Below are 18,237 nucleotides of genomic sequence, written 5' to 3'. Positions count from 1 at the left end.
TACAAGATTAGTTCTGACCCTGACAGTTTCTAACAATGCAGCCACATCTCATTCAGGAAATTGCAGCTACCACAGGGCTTGAGCATCCAATCATTCTGAGAATTATCTTTTGAGATAAATAAGGAAACATACTGGTGGGGCATTACTATGATCCTTACAACCACAACCAAACTGTTCATACTTGATGAATAATGGAAGAAAATTAATCTCCAGTCACAATGCAGGTATTATTAAAAAAGATAAAACCAAAATTAATTTTACCAGTGCCATGGATTCTAATGTTTCCAAAATTTCAGATCTGAACTTCCCATAACAAAATAGATCACTATTGTTCTACCCATCATTTAAAGGCAGGATGACAGATACCTTGTACATGGATTGCATTTCCCAATCCACTCATCAGCCTACATGTTGCAACAACGTAAGGAAGGATGCATTGCAGTTAAGTTGTGAGCTTCTGATATCAGTCAACTCTTTGCTGGTCTTTATTAGTTAACTATACTGCAGTGAATCTCAGGAGCAAGGGAACACGTCAAACAATATTTTCAACCCTGTTTGCAATATGTCTTTCAAAAAAAAAAAAAAAAAGTCAAAAAATAAACTTGCTATGGTATTGTTAGATGGAAGGTTTTGGAAGCCAATCATCTGAAGCCTATAGTCATTCCAAAATAACAGAATACTGCTATATCATTTATCAGACAATAATGAGCTGTAAACATTTCTAGTTAAGCACTTGTATCAAGTTCACTTATTAATCTGTAAATCACCATAAAACACACAGTTCAGTGGGTGAAACACTACACTGAAAGGTAAACTGCCAATAAAAGGGAAAATATTGAACCAATTTCAACCAGCTACACAATTTCAGGGGACAAGTCCTCATCTGACATTTATGACTTATGCCATTCCAAAGGATGCTTAATTTAGTTATAAGAGTACAAATTTTCTAACTTTAATTTGAGGAAAATAATACAATTTTAATTTTATTTTTCATTTACTTTTCATGAGGAAGGAGAGAGGAGATTTAATCTGCACAGATTTCCTAGAGAAATCCAAAGAGAGGAGCAATCATAATCCTTCTATCAAAGCAGTTTACCTTTAGTTAAATAATCTTGAAATTCCATATATGCAGAAACACAGTTGGACTGGATAATTGTTGTAGGTACCTTCCAACTGGAACTATTCTACAAAGAAAAAGTTCCTGAAAAGGTCATGTCAAGAAAATGTCTACAGTAAGTTAACTATTTAAAAAAAAAGACTTTCAGGCTGATTTTTGTTATAAATAAATTAAAAATTCTTTCATTTCTTCTTGTGTATGAATAACAGTTTGCATTTGCTTTTTTTCCTTATTTGCCAAAGAGTTAAGGATGATTTCAACTTGACAATAAAGCATTTCTTTAGGTATACCAAATCTGCAGAATGAAAAGCTGGGTTTCTTCAGTGTGGGAATGTATCTAAAGAGCATAATTGTGTGCTCCAACAGATGTTGCACAAGCTATCTTGAAAAACAATATAGAGGAGAATAGAGACCATTTTGCAGTGGCTGTGGGTAAACAAAGAAGTTCTGCAGCATGCAGCAAGACAGAAAAGAGCACATCTGCTTCTGAGGTCCTCAGAAGATTCGTTATAGGTCTAAGTCTAAATTAATAAAAAGAAAACTCAAGCTACACACATTGAAAAACCCATGTGTATTTTTTCCTTATTATAAACTATAACTTTCAAATTGACTTAACAAAGAAGTTTCATCATTCAGTCAGCCATATAACACACATAAACTTTGCTACAAGATGAATGTCTATGTTAGTAAATTTTCTCCTGTAGCTTGAATAAAGTTTAAGTGCCTGCAGGAAATAATTTTTCAACAATTTATGCTTACACATAACCTATGACATTATAAAGTAAATGAATACATGAATATCTTGATAGCTAGTGTGTTCAATCCACTGTAGTTCCCAAATTCAAGTCTCCACACAACTATTACACAATTCATTATTCAGACATGATGACACTGATCAAAAAAATCCAGAAAGTTTGCTCTGAATTGAGCAATGATTTCATGCAGATACTGTGTCTCACCTGCTTGTTTTCTTTTCTATGCTGATCAGAACAGAGTCCTAGCATTATATTTCTGCAGCTTTTATTGCAGCAGATAGTAAGAGAATTTATATTTTTTAAGCTTTACTCTGATGGTTTTAGGGAAGTATTAAATCTCATGAAATTCATTTTCATCAGAATTTAATTTAGAATTATTTTATTTTATAAATTATTAATGTGCACAAGTTTCCTTATACAACAATTAATTTAATCATAGTCTTATTGATTACATGTTATTTATTTCTTTTTGCACAAGTTTCAGTGTAGATTTTTCACACTTGTTCTATGAGCTGTTTTATATTATACCCATATTTGCAGAAATATACACATCATGTATAAATCTGAAGGTATTTGCTAAAGTCCCCATGAGTCAGATGCTTACTTATTAGCCGGCTGAAAAAAAGTGTATTGAATACTATCAGAATAATGTGATAAACATCATGATTTTTTTTTTAATGTAATATTTGATGAATTAGCTCTCCAGTGTTCATCCTGATCTGATATGACTTGTTAAAAAATCAAGACTGTTGAATATTGGATTACAGATCTAAGGAGGACAGACCTTCTTGTAACACTGCTGTACTTATACTTCAGGTTCACAGTGTAATCTTAAAGTTTTGAAAGGTTAAGTAATGAAGCAGACAAAAGAAACAAATAAAACATTCATTTGCTTTCTGAACTTCTACCTCCAACTTACTTCCCTTTGAGATTTGGAAAACTAGCAACCCTTTGATCAAAATCACTTGGGCCATGTTGGATTTTTCAAGCCAGATGAGGCAATACTGAAATATCATAAAGAGAAACTTACATTGCTGTACTTTCCATTAAAATATCATCAGCGTTAAAAAAAAAAAAAAAAAAGACCAAAAAGGAGGAAAAAAAAAAAAAAGAAAAAAAAAGGTTGAGGTTAGAAATAGCCTATCTTCCACCTGCTCTTCACAAGTCTCTGCTTTCACACTTCACAATTTCAGTAGGAAAGGAAGAAAATATATTAATGAAAATCACTTCTTTGTTTGATCTATGTGTGGAAGAAAAGTTCTCATACCACTTCATGCTGAAGATGGCTGAGAATTTAACCCTTTAACTTCCAGGATAAACGCTGGTATAATTCACCAAGTGAGAAACCAATACTTGAGACATAGTCGAGTCTCAACACTTCACCCTTTTAAGGTCAAAGGAAATTAAATTCATTATAGTGCTTTACATTTTGAATCCCATGCAGCCACTAGCCACTAGCTGCTGCTCTGGGATGGAGGTGTGATGTGATGTCACAGGGCACAGACTTGCTCATTTTTCTGGAAGCATAGTATGAATGAGATTTTAGGACTGATGATATATAGATGTAGGTTGGGAAAAAAAAAACGAACACAAACAGTATTTTAGAAGCTCAATAAAATTCTGACTGGGACTACTGGACACAGTTGCCTATCATGTCAAGGTCTTGATGTAGAGCTCTATATTAGAAAATATTTCAGTAGAATACTAGTAAATTTCAGAATGTAGCAACTGAAAGCAACAGTTCAAGCCATGACTACTAGATTATTTGTACATTTCAGCACATGAAAATGCTAAATGGTGTTTCAGTAAAAGAGCAGAAAACTGACTTTTCCATCCATTACCCTTTTCTTGTTTTCTCCGCTTTCAGGACTATATCATTCTCTGCTGTTTTCCGTTTTAAAAAAAACTTGAACAAACTTCCAGTGCACAAATTGGATTACAAAACTATTAGTATAAATATTTGCAATTGATTCTCAAATATAATACTGTTCCTACTTCAGATATATCTGTTATTACTATAAACATTTTCTTAGTTTCACAGCAAGGAGCCTCTTTTTACTAAGTGGAAAAGATGTTGTTAGATCTGGTTTTACATTACCAGTGTTAACAGAGCACCAATGAATCCTCTTTTTGAAATCTTCAGGTCAATGTATCTTCAAGTCGTTTCTGACTTTGAAACATTTTAGCTTCTTTTTATAGTCAACACTATCTACCAGACCTGAGGTAAAAATAGAGAGCAGGGGAGGACAGGAACAGATGTAATTTCCTGATCCAAGGTTTCCCCGATTCCACTTAATGTTTATTTAGGGAAAATGAAGGTAGACGGCTGTACAGGGTGCGGGTGCCCAGGGGCCGGCGGTGAGGGGCCGCAGAGATGGCCTCTGTGAGGAGGGTCCGCGCCGGACACAGCGGGTTCCAGCCGGCTCCAACCCACCCACCGCCGGGCACGGCTCGGCCCCGCAGCCAACGGGGGGAAAACCTGGGTGAGAAAGGGCAGGAGCGTGACACGGGCGGTCAGGAGTGAGGAGAAACGTGTGAGAAACAGCCCTGCGAGCACCCGGGAGGAGGAGGAGGAGGGTGAGGAGGAGCTCCAGGCGCCTCAGCAGAGGTTCCCCGGCAGCCGGTGGAGAAGACTGGGCTGGAGCCGGTTTTCCTGACGGGAACTGCGGCCCCTGGAGAACCCACATGGGAGCAGGTTTTTCCTGAAGGACGGCAGCCCACGGAGGACCCCACGCTGGAGCAGGGGAACAGCGTGAGGAGGAAGGATTGGCAGAGAGGGGCTGTTATGGACTGACCGCAACACCCCACTCCTCATCCCCCTGCGCCGCTCAGCGGGACGAGGCGGAGGAGTTGGGAATGGAGGAGTGAAGTTGAGACTGGGAAGAAAGGGAGGTGAGGTTTTAGTTTTTGTTTCTCACCATCCAACTCTATTTTTAGTTGGCAACAGATTAAAATACACTTCCCATAGTCAAGTCTGTTTTGCCCGTGATGGCACTTGCTAGATGATCTCCCTGTCTTTATCTTGACCCATGAGCTTTTCCACCTTATTTTCTCCCCTCCTCCTGTTGAGAGGAGAGGGTGTGAGAGAGTGGCTGTGTGGGGGTCGGGAAGCCGTCCAAGGTCAACTCACCTTGGGAAATGACTTAGCCAGAAAACCAGCATACCTGAGTTTACAAAAATATTCTCATTTTTATCTCAGAAGTCCTTCCTACATATCTATACATGTTTTCACTGAAAATAGCCAACAGCTTTCAGTAAGGCATTTATTTTTCTAGGAAAAAAGTGATTTTGAAAAATCTGTATTTGTCTCATTTAGATAAAAAATTATATTTGTTTCCAAGATATTATCCTGGCCTCTAGGTATTCCTGCACTGGGTATCCCTCTCCTCTTTTACTTCACATTGAATGTACTTTTCAGCAAGGACTTCAGCAATGGCTCCTTTCTTAAGGTGCACGCTGACAAGAGTTCCTGTTTCTCTTTTTCAGTCACATCTGTTGGAGCAACTCTACCTTGCATTGTATTATGAAATTTTAATCGGACCAATGGACAATATCACATGGACTGACTGTAGTTTCGTAAGACTATAGTGATTGCTAAGGATGTTAAAGATGAGGGTTCAGCCCTCCCCTGCCCTTAATATGTTATAACCTCAGGCAGAGGGAGGACTGAAAGAAATTCCAACTACAATATCAAGACAGAAGTAATGATGTCTTTCTTAGCATGTTTTGGCTGACATGCTACTTGTCTGAATCAAGCAGCGAGGAGATTCGGATGTGATGCTTTCACATGTTAAGCAAGTACTTACAAAACCATAGTGTTGCTGGACAAACAGGTGGCCATGATGGCAGTAACTCCATCTTTATCCTGAATTGTACGCATGAAGACCAAATTTTTGGTGAGTCAGCCTGAAAAGAATTGGAAGAAAATGACAATGACATAATACACTGATGGGAAATACAGGCAAAGAAAGAACTTGATTTCAGAAGGTAGTTAGCTACCTAAAAATGCAGACAAGCCTCCAGTGGCATTTTCATTATGCCACTAGCCTTTCATTAGCCTTACTGCTCTTGAAATGAAGGCTAGGAGATCCTGCAAATGCTACCAGGCACTTATCTGCCCATTTAGGCAACTAAGTATCTCTTATAAGACTGTCCCAGAGGCTGTAACTGTAAAACCAGCATGATCTTTAGTTGCATATCATTAGTAAATAGACTTTGCACAGCAATAAATTATGGCAGCGTTAGATGTCTTTAGATATTTTATCTGTTAATGACAGTGCAGATTACAGAAGCTACAATATACATGAGAAGAGTACGACACTTCTTAATCAGGCTTCTTGATGGTAAATGCAGCCAATAGTATAGTTACACCAAAATAATGTATACATTTCCCTTACAGCTACACCAAAGTTCATCTCTACAATGGCTATTAATCCTTGTTGGAGAACAAAATGAGGTGAAAGCAAGTATTAAAATATACAATCTGTTCATCAATTAATGCAAAATATTTTGATTTTTTCTTAAAACACATTTTTCGATGTGTTGAAATGTGTTCCAGTTTTGAATTTAGGAACTTGGTAGTGTAGTTTTAACTACTTTATAATTGAGCAGAATTAGGAAATGTTCAGGCTTAGGAAAATGAGGGGGGGGGGGGGGGGGGAAGAGAAAGTGTTTTGAATGCAGCTCTATAATCTGTTAAAAATACATATTCTATTCATACTTTAAGTTTTTGAAAAACCATCAATCAGATTTTTTCTATTCTTATGAAAGGCAGAAGAAAACAGGAGAGCAACAGAAAGACAGAAAGAGGACTACCAAAGGTTCTAAATGGTGCTGTGAGATCTTTGTGTTAAATACTTGCAAGACCTTATTTGTCTGTTATTTCATGTGCCAAAGATATTGGAGGTTGGTAGTTTATGACCCTGGAAACTTTCTGTAATAAATCAATAGCGACTATTAGTGAAGATTTACTCTTTCTGCAAACCGAAAGCATCACCTTCACCAAGAAGACATAACCATGCAATGAAAGATTTTTAACAGGTATCTTGTTATTTGTATAATAAATAAAGAAGCTTCATTAGTACTAAATGCTTTTTGATTGTTTAATAATCTGTAGCATATACCAGACTGCTGTTAAAAGAGAAGCTGTCAAAGACATTTAATATCAGATGTGGTTCATGGCTACTAATCACCTGTAACCTAATGCCCTGAAAGTTTAGCAGATACTTGGCTCATTTTTCTCTTAGCTTATGACTTCTTGTAATAGGCAGTGCACACAAGAATCCAATGTCTTCAGTAGAAACTGGTTCTCAGAAGAACTGAGAACAAATAAAACACTCTTACTACAATGGTTGATGTTTAGAGATTTAAAATTAGCACTGACGAAGTCAGTTCCACATAGTGTTCAGCTTTTGTGACTCCAGTGGAGAAAAACATAGTCCAACTTCTGTACCATAATTCAAAGTCGCCAGAGATATGGTGTTCTGTCCAGAGCATACCAGCTTTTCTCTGGAGCCTTTTATCATTCTGATTTTGTTTAAAGACTTTGTTGAAATCCGTATATATTCACCATCACAGCACTGCTTGGATTTTGAGATCTTATCTAGCCAGTTCATGCTGCAAGGGAATGAAAACAGTTCATGTGGTTTCAATTTTCTTCCTTTTTTCAGCAAGAAGCCTTAGATTTTCACCTGCATTTTATTTGGTAGCAGAAGATTAAAAAAGTGATGAACAGTAGGTTTTCCATGGTATTCAATGTCATAGCATGAATGACTTTCTCAGGTTAGCAGCCTATATTGGTAGTATTCTTTTTCATGGGCCACGTTTTGACAGATAATATTCCACAGTACAATAAAAAAACCCCAACCCCTGTCAAATTCAGATTTACTTGCTAAACCCTAAGAACTCGTGGTTTCTATACAAGTAGAACCCATAGGAATATCTAGCATCAGCTTTTTCATTTGTTATTTTGCTTTTTTCATTATGTTTGACATGGTGAGACTGATGTTTGCTATTGACGGCCAGCCATATTCTTAGGAGAGTAAAATTTCAGTGAAATATAAAGTATGCAACAAGTGCATAGAAACTTGAAATGAACTTGGCTGTATTGGTAGATTATCCCAGAGCTAATTTATTACCTCCAACAAAGTGCAGAAGATACACAACATATCCGCAGAAAACTTTCAAAACAATATTCTTCTTCACTATCACAGACATTAACTGAAAAAACCTCACATAACTTAAAGTATTTAGGATGACTTTTTAAAGATACTTTCATGGCTCCAAAAGTGCAGCAGAGTTTGAATATGGTTTTGCTTTAGACCCACATGCATATTTCTTTCTCATTTGTGTGTGATGTACCAACATTTTAAATGAAATTTAGAATTGGGACCTTAAATGAAGTATAAATTTGTACCCACTACGTGTGTGGCCTTTAATTGTAAATATCAATTTGTTATTCCCTGTAAAGGCAGCAAAGTACTTTATTTAGTCACAAAATCAGTCAGTATCCTGGAGGAAAGCTATTCAAAGGGAACTCAACTGACTGGAGATGTGGGTAGAAAGAAACACCATAAAATTCAGGAGAAGGAAATGAGAAGTCTTGCACCTGGGATAGAATAAGGCAGCAACGGGAAAGGTTGGGCACTGACCAGAGCAGAAAGCAGTTTTGGAGCAAAGGACCCAGATTCCTGGTGGGCATCAGGTTGAACACGAGCCAGCAGTGCACCCATGCAGGGATGAAGATAAACCACATATGGGGCTGCATTAATAAAAGCGTAGCTGGCAGATTGGCTGATGGGATTACTTGACTATCCAGTGTGTGAGCCCAAATCTAAAGTTCTGTGTCCAGTTTGGAGCTTTGCAGTACAAGAAAGATATTGGAAGACTGGAGAAAGCTCCAAGGAAGGCTGCCAAGATGATCAAGGGGCTGGAGCACCAGAGGAACAAGGCAAGGCTGAGAGAACAGAGTTTGCTCAGCCTGAAGAAGAAGATGCTCAGGGGGGAGGTAATTTCCATGTTTAATTACTTAATGGCTGGGTATGGAGAAAACAGACTCAGGCTTTTCTTAATGATGAACAACATGAGGAGGAGAAGCAGTGGAGAGAGGTTTCAGTGAGGGAAATTCTAATTAGATTTTAGGAAAAAACATTTGCAACAGGGATGTAGGCAAGCATGGGAGCAGTTTTCACAGAGAAGCAGAGAATTTTCTGTCTCTAGAGATGCATGAAGGTCGACTGGCCTTGAGCAAAATGGCATAACTCCAAATTTGACCTTGCTTTGAACAAGAGATTGCACTAGGTGACTTCCAGAGGCTCTTCTAACTTAAAGCCTTCTATGACTCTATGACATCTAGACGGGGCTATCAAGGTTTGTTAAGAGAAATGGTCTTTGATGAAACATTTATGCACTGGTATTTGTACGTGGGCTCTTCTAGCTTCTTTAAAATAGAGTTAGAGGTCTTTGTACATGTATATGAGGATGTGTACACACTTAAGTGATGCATATGGACAATATGCGCACTTAAGCAACATGTGGCATGTAACTAAACCTGGGATAAATATTACAATGATATAATAAGTCGGAAAATATTTTTATCTTACCTTATGATCTCTACTCAGTATTTTATCAACCCAGACTGTATTCAAGCATCTGACCTCCATCTAGGTTTAAACACATACACAGAAGAAAGGAAAACAATCAATTTACAGTAAATGTTTTACTAGACTGAACTGCCCTGAGCTACCTTTTCCTGTTAAAGGGCCAATGGTGGTCACAGATTTCTGGAGTTCAGGACTCCATAATGCATAAGGCAGTGGCAACTGTTCATACTAACCAGGAATGTCTGACTTTTTTTATTTGTCACTTACTATCAACAACATGAAAAACAGCATGTAAAAAATAACACAGCTTCACAGTGATAATACTGGAAGTGATCCAGAAAAAGATTTTCAATTTTGAAGTGTTATTCCTGCTTGATTTAATTTAAATATTTATGATCTGGGGAAGACATGTACTAGATGAAATTATTTGAAGGCATGTTGTTACACTCAAAGTCATGTTATAGGCCATAGTCTCATTAATAATGCAGTTAAATTGTTGGGGTTTTTTTAAAGTCTTCCTAGCATCTATGCCTTTCCTTTGATGTTATGATTATACTTCCAGCGTCCCTCTGGGTCCTAAGGTTGATGCTTCAGCCCTTCTCAAGAAGGATGGGAGACAGGGGGTCACAGTGACTTGTCAGCATCCGCCGGTCTCTGCTGAGAGAAGTATGACATTGACGTTTTCTTTCTCCTCAGGCTTGGGCTTTGCTTGGTGCTATATTTATAGGTTTCCCTGTCACATCACGCTTTTTTCTCCCAGGCTGCCAGCTGCAGGCTGGCAGTGGCCCCCAGCCCCAGGCACACAAAGGGCCGGGACAGGGAGGGAGTTTCACCCCTCTGTTACCACCCGAGCTGAAGCCGGAGCAGGGCAGGCAGGGGTTAAACCAGCAACACCCAGCTCAGGCTGGATAATTCTCAATTTACGTGCCTGCTGAAAGGGTGTATGAAGTCCATGTGTGTTGGATACTGTAGTGATCATGTACTTGGATCTATACCATATAAAAATAGGACCTGAAAGATGAATTAAAGAATTACTTCTATCTGTTAGCTAGGCAAATTAGTAAGAAGTCTGGAATACAGGATTATAAATAAGCAACCCTGTTGACAAGTTAGAGGAATGGCTTGAAATAAACTACAAAAGAGGGAAGTATAAAATGTTTCTTCTAGGTAGGCATACTCATCTGTGTATATATTCAAAACGGTAAACAGCGGGCTAGATTGAATTTCACTGCAAAATGTGACCAAAGAGTTGCAGTGGATCACAAAAGAAATGTGTGTTTATCCCAAAGAATAAGGTGGGAATGGCCTCAGGTGACTGTCTATTCTAACCCTGTTTCATTACAGACTATTCTGTGTCATCCTTGACCGGTGTGTCTAGTTTTTTCTCAAAGACGTTGAGTAATAAAGGTTCTCCAGAGAATCTGCTCTAATGCTTCACTACCCTTCTTTTTATGGCCATTTATGTAATGTTTGAACTTTTTTTTTTTTTTTGTAATTTAATTCCATTTTTCCTTTGCTATTATGCACATGGAGAACATGATTTTCTTTTTTTTTTTGCAAACTTTTATGAACATATAGACACTTAGCATGCTTTTCCCCCTATACTTGCAAGTCTTTTTTCTACAAGATAGCAAATCAGTTTTTCTCTTCTTTCTGGGCTACTAAAGCAGTGGCTTTTGCGCTGTGTGCTGCTGTCTAACAGCTCAAGCTGCTTCAGGTAATCACTACCAAAGCAGTGTTGGTCTTGGAATCACTGGGATGTTTCTATGAGGAAGCTAGAGGCTTATAAAATTGGCATTAGACAGGTTATGCTAGGACTTGGCTATTGAAGCATCCCAGGCTGGTTCTGCAATGGACTGCCAGGGCACATTCTTGACTCATATTGAGCTTAATTAATCCTGATATGACACAGGGGATGGAGCAGATCCCCTTTTAAGGTCTCTTCCAGTCCTGTTTTCTATGGTACTACTACCACAACTGTGAAAGGGATACTAGGGATGATGCCAACCCCCCAGATGCATTGCATGAGCGATTGTTGGTTGGATGGAACTAAAATAACGCTGGGGATCATGCTAACAACTCAGTGCTATGCCATTCTAACACTTCAGCTCATGGTCTGGATCCGATAGTATCCTAGTGCAGATTTAAGCCTATACGGGATGATCAGGTTATATCTGTGCTGGTAAACCAGTCGTAGAGTGGAGTTCCAAAGACAAAAACAAAGTGGTTTGTTAGATAATAGCTGGGAAAATAGATTTAATAAATGCGTAGAAACAAGAGAGGTATGGAGGACTGGACAAACCTGTAACTAATGCTGCCGAGGATGGAACAGAGAGAGACGTGGTAAGCCAGCACGTTAAGCAAGGTTCAAGCCAGGAGAGAACTTGAAAACCTGGAACAGAAACTTAAAGTAAATGCAAGTAAAAGATTACTTTGGGGAAAGTTTCAAGGCTTTTTGGAGAGAAAATGATTCCTTAGATTGCTGTGTAGGTGGCAGTGTAGACTAGTGGGTCTTAAAATTGTAAAGAGTAGCTTGTTTTTATGTGTGTCTACATTAAAAAAACACTTTACATCATTCCTCCATCCCTCTTTTTTCACCACGGAGAACAGCATGTCACTATCTGGCATTAAACTAAAAAAAAAGGGAAAGTGGATTTTTCTCAGCTTCCTGAAAAACTGAATATACACCCACATTTTAAGGTGATGACTAATCCTGAAAATATTTAAGCCATAGCAAGAGAGGCTGTGTTAACCTATTTAAGGTTCTCATCTGAAAACCAGGGACTTTAATGAAAACTCTTAAATGAAAAATAAAGGGGAGTTTTTAACATTCAGAACAAATACATACATCTGATTGTCTAAAAGGTTTGTACTGACTTTGTGGAGTCACAAAAGCAAGTTATAAATGATGTATGAAATGAAAGCTTGCTGCCCAATGCACAGAGAGAATACAGACACCACTTTTCAATCACTGCTGCCATAAGCTTTATAATTTACTATACTGTTGGGTTTTTAGTTTTCGTTCATTTGTTTGTGTTTCTCTATTCTGAAATGGAGCCACAAAACACCACTGAGGAGAGTCTGTAAAAAGATACAAGTAAAGTTAATTTTTAAAGGCTGCTTGAATTTGGGTTCTTACATATTTTTTCCATTATTTTTCTAAGGACCTGAAGAGCTAGATTTATTTTAAAACACTTCTTATCTTTCTGTTACTAAGAGAATTTACAATTAATCATACACATACTTCTTCCATAATCATTAAGAATAATGCCTGTCATCAGTTGACTCATAAAAATGCTAGAAAATGGAAGCTCTACAAGGTATTGTGAAATAACTTCGTAAATTCATTTTTAATAACAAAATACATTATTTTAAATACAAGGGATGTAACAGAAGTCTTTATTGGGGTTTTGCCCTGGGGATAACAGAAGTGCACCCTTTCTGGTCAAGAGTAATCCAAAATTTCCATTTTTAATAATATTAAGAACACGGTTAAATTACGTGCTAAAAAAACTTATATTGCGCAAGTCTTTACACTGCTGCTGAAGTATAACCATAATCCACATTCAGAAAAATTTATTCATATCACTGAAATATATACGGCAATATATGAAGGTGAGAATACTTGATACAGTTTTTTATGATATCTTGTTACTGATTGCTATACTACTTTGGGTAGTTGTATATACTGATGGAAAGATTATGCACTCAGGTAACGTAAAGCTGCACTATGTCAGAATAGTGACTTTCACATATCCTTTGCAAGGCTGAAATGTCTACACAAAAGCCAGTCAGAGATCAATTAAGACCTCTATTTTCTATCTTATCCAAAGATTAATTACAATATATGCATTAATATGAAATATTAAAATAATATGTATGTATGAAGTTGATGTCTTACACATGCATTATTACATGAAAATGTTTAAGACAAAATTTCAAAATACTTGTGGCATTTCTTTCATATAGAAGACAAATGCTGTTATACTGTACTGTTGGTTTTTCTCAGTTAAGCGAGAGCAAATCCAAAGTAAATCCACTCAAAATTAGAAGTTTATGACAGGATTTGGCCTGTTGTATGGCATTTGTTGCAGCTGAGTCAAGTCCTAGCAAGAGTTAACCTAAATATCTATCACATATAACTTAAACTCTAACACTGGATTATTTTAGCATTTTATTCCCTTTTATTTAATTTATGCTTCTTTCAGAACAAAAGAGTTGAGAATACTAAGAATGCAGAAATAAAGTGTTTCCTTCCACCTCTCTCTTGAATGCATTAGTTAACAACTATATTATGATTGTTTTGTCACTAGAAAGAGATTAATTCTTATTTCTAGTGTAAATTGCTTTCTCATCTCAGGATAATTACTCTAAATGAAAAAATATATTATATAGAATGCTCACATAATCTTTATAGGTTTAGACACCATGTTAAAATTAATTCCACAATGAAGTTCCTCAATATGATACCAAGTAGGAACTTGAAGAGGAGAAGAAAATACATCTAAAACTCTTGAATCTATATGTTATAGTGAACCACCATAGTCAATAATTAATTCCTAAATGTGAAGTGGTGTTATGAAAAAAGAAACCCAGTCAAACAAAGAAGTTTTAGTTGTAGAAAGCCTTCTAGAAATATCTGTTTCTCTCCACTACACAAGGAAGCTATATACTAATTTCAGAACATCAGTAAGTTCTCTAGGTATAGGCAGAATGGATTCAGATCTTTCCTAAATTTTTGGATGATAAGTGACTTTAAGGATCATTGTGTCTTTTACAATATATAAAGTTAGACTCTTTGTGGAAGCAAGGCTTTTTGCAAATCTCTTTGATCTGTAACGAATCTTTATCTTTTTCCTTGTACCTACTATGTATGTCAGACAGCTCTTTTAAGTAATACAAATCTTGCCCATCTCATTTAGTGTTTATAATGCACCTAGAATAATAAGTAAACTAATATGAAGCAATGATATGGGTGCTAAAAACTGGAAACTAAGCTGATCAGAAATCCAGGTTGTCCGTATTTCTCCCTTCATCATCAAACTCAAAAGGAATGTATCTTGCTGCTGAAACTGGTCAAAAGGCAAGAGAATAAAACACTTTGATGTACATGGTTTAAATATAGAATGAAAAATATGAGCTTGGTTAAAAAAAATCAATAACATTTGTCACATCCATGGAATCTGAAGTGTTAGACTCCTTATTAGCAAGAAAAGAGAGAAATTGCAAAAATGAGAGCAAAGACCCAAACAAGAGTAGCCTGTTTCACCAATTTGGGTAAGATATTTAGACAAGCCATAGTATTTGAACAGAAATCAGTAAAGGATAACAAACAGGCATGCAAGGCAGACTAATAAAAGAAACTTTTCCCCCCCCCCCTCTTTTAAGCCTGGATTTTAACAGGCTTTATGTACATCAGTGAAGCTCATCATGGATGAGTGGGGAGAAAAAGACAATGGACTACCAGGAAAGGGAGACACTAAGAAAGGTTTTAAACAAATATTATCAAAGCCAGAAAGCAACAACCAGCCTACACAGCTGCCTACCTGCCAAAAAAGTGCAAATAATTGGGATGTTCCTATCTAAATTGACTGCCTGGTTCAGTTGTTGAATGTCCCTTTATTAGCTGTTAGGAAATTATATCGCTAAACAACCAAAGAATTGCTACACAATAGCTGAGCATTCTGTAAAAAGTGCAAATGTAATTGAGCGTTTTACATAACAAAAACACTCCTGAAAGGAGATAAAATGTACTCAGTAATTAATTTTTTGTTTATGATACTTGTGCAGCATTCCAATGCTTGATTAACAAATGCAAAATAAAACCCGTCCAGAACAGCCATTATGAACTAACAGAAGATACCAAAAGAAGAAAACAAACAAGGGGTACAGTGTAGTATCGGTCATCCTATTTTTATTTTAAAATGTGAGCTATACAAGACAGAAAGATTTCATTGTTAAACATCAGGAGGGCAATGCAAAGTCAAAATACATCCAGGTGCTTCAAGGTTCAATGTAAAAGCTATTCATTTATTTCAGGAATTAAATTTGTCAGAGCAATGAATGATGTCCATTGTCTGGTGCATCTCCCTCTTTTATTCCGTCAAACCATTAAATGAAAATCTGACATGAATCAAATCAAGGATCTTCAACATGGAAAGAAGCAAACCAAGGGATTCATTTGGCTTTCAGGCTGATTAATTTCAGAAGCTCTGTGGATTTGGGTTTGAGGAACTGAGCAATGTACTGTTTAATACTGGCAGAGAGCACATTTCTATAAATTCCCAAAACAGACAATCATATCTTTACCTAACTTTGATTATGTTTTAGTTTGGATAGACTGTTTGAATGAACAACTGCATAATATTATTTATAGAATGTGTAAGGCCACAGGAGGGAAGAGCATGTGGTCAGTCATCCTCTGTGTTACCGGATTCATGTGGCTATTAAGCTGTTTGAAGACTGCTGCTTTTTGTTAGCTACTAAATCATACCATGTTTAATTTTTTAAGAAATAGCATACACTCAGAAAGTGTTAACTGAAAAATAGGTATGACCAAGTACTACTGTCAACGTACATACGTATGTATATATGTTTTAATTTATTTACATGTGCCTGGATGTATGCCTACATTCCCTAAAAAAATCTAAAGGTTCATATTTTATCATCATTTATCTAGCAAGTATGATACAGATTTTTGGTCACTTTAAACTACTTTAGTGATGGGGGAGTTAAAGTGGAATGAGTAACATATTTTCTATTAAGTTAATCTGTCTTCTAATGACGAGGTACAGCTGAGTACCAGAACATTTAGCGTCTCGAATGGACCACTACTAAGCATAAGCTATCCTCTGTTTACAATAATCAATGACATTCCCATTGATCACAATAGATACATTATTTTTCACGTGACTGATCTCCATATATCAGCATTCGGTACTGATAATACCTTAAGTCAGTAAGTCAGTATCAACTCAGTACAGAAGAGCAGCTGAAATGTAGCTGCTTTATCATAAACTTACAAATGAATAATGCATTCTGCTTATTGCCTCTTCCAGTTTCAGTCACTTCACAATAAATTATCTAGTAACTCTTTTAAAACTCACAAAGTTTAATAGCAAAATATAAATGGGCTGGATTTGCAGAGGTTTTTTCTTCAGATTAATTTCCATGGCTAGACTCAAGACTCAGTATTTTATTAGTGACCTGTACGAAATTGGGAGGAACAAATTTGATTAAAAAATCATGAAACCACTGTCACGGATGGAGTGACACATTTCACTTGTAAGAGACAAGTAGCAATGTGTTTATCGACATAAAGCAGTGATTTAACAAAGTTTGTTAGTAAATGCGACAGTGGTTTAACAAGATTCGATGGCAAGGTTCACTTGATATTTACTGCATAGAGGACAGGGTCAGACAAAACCGTCCGGGAGACCCTCCTCCCATTGAGTCACGAGGTTCAGAACAGACCCTTTGCTTTCTAAACTCCTTCTCAGAGAGGAACCTAGATGCGGCTGGATCCACTCCTCGTCCCAGACTTGGTCAATGGTTTACGTTTAAGGGATTATATATGCAGAATCAATCCTTTATATCACTTAGCTAAGATTTCAAAGTTTAGCATGCTACCAATCACTTACTGAGAATCTGTTGCGGCAAGGAATCTCTCATCCTCGAGGAGTAACCTTGAGAGGTGTCCCTGCTCAAGGGGAGATCCTGGCGTGCAGCCCGCTGCAGTGCAGCAGAGCTCAACGAGCCCTGGGCTCTCCGCTATTTATGGAGTGAGATAATTGACTTATAGTCGTATTTACATACCGACAACAGGTGATAGTTTCTTCCAAATTTGGCTTGAGTCAGACATTGACCGGCACTGTGGTTGGGTGGGATCATTGTTCAAATTAGCCCTTGGCTACTGTGTTATTATCTGCCTCACTCGAATCCATGTTGAGCCAGATGCAGCCATCACAACCAGACCACCACTGGTCGTTATCACTTCAGCAGGATTATGGGAAATACAGGTTGGGGGGGGGGGGGGGGGGGGGGCAGGGGGAACACACTGCCACAACCACATTACTTAGATTAGTTCTTTCTTAAATATTGCTTTATAAATCAAGTTGAGGATTTTAAGCCCAATTGTTTCTAATAAATAAACATTCCATTAACTACACAGAGTTGGAAGAAAGTCCATCCAAAAATAAAGATCAGAATTTATGGCAAAGGAAAAAAAAATTCAAAATAATCCATAATTCTACTGCATCACACATGTAGGGCTTAATCCTGTAACTTTGACATTAGCAGGATCTCTGATACTTCTAAGGTCCAAACCCATTTGATGAGTAGTTCTGGTGTAGCTTGCCTGAAATCTTCTGACAGACCTTGAGTTTGATGCTGAGTGAAACTGTAAGAAGAGTCTCCTTAAAATCATTCGGCATCCCTACTCCTGCCTAATTTCATTTAACTGTTTTATTTTACTTGTTTCCCTGCTATATATACTTAGTAACAATATATTATCTAAAACCTTTCCTGATAAATTAATACAAAACTTTGACAATAGTGACAGTGCTGCACATTGCTGGGGGGAAAAAAAAAGTGTCTAAGTTAAATCAGATTTAAACAGGAAAGATTTCTGTTTACTTAAGCTTGGAATGATTATATCCAGTTTCACACTGCAAATACTGTTGGTCAATCCAACTCCTTTTGAAATCAGTGATAGTCTGTATACCCAGTTTAAAGGGAATTGGATCAGATCCTGAATCAGTAGCAT

The sequence above is a fragment of the Aquila chrysaetos genome, chromosome 2 (genome assembly GCF_900496995.4).
Source record: "Aquila chrysaetos chrysaetos chromosome 2, bAquChr1.4, whole genome shotgun sequence".
NCBI classification, from domain to species: Eukaryota; Metazoa; Chordata; class Aves; order Accipitriformes; family Accipitridae; genus Aquila; species Aquila chrysaetos.
The sequence above is the reverse complement of the archived record's forward strand: the minus strand, read 5'-3'. Positions refer to the sequence as shown.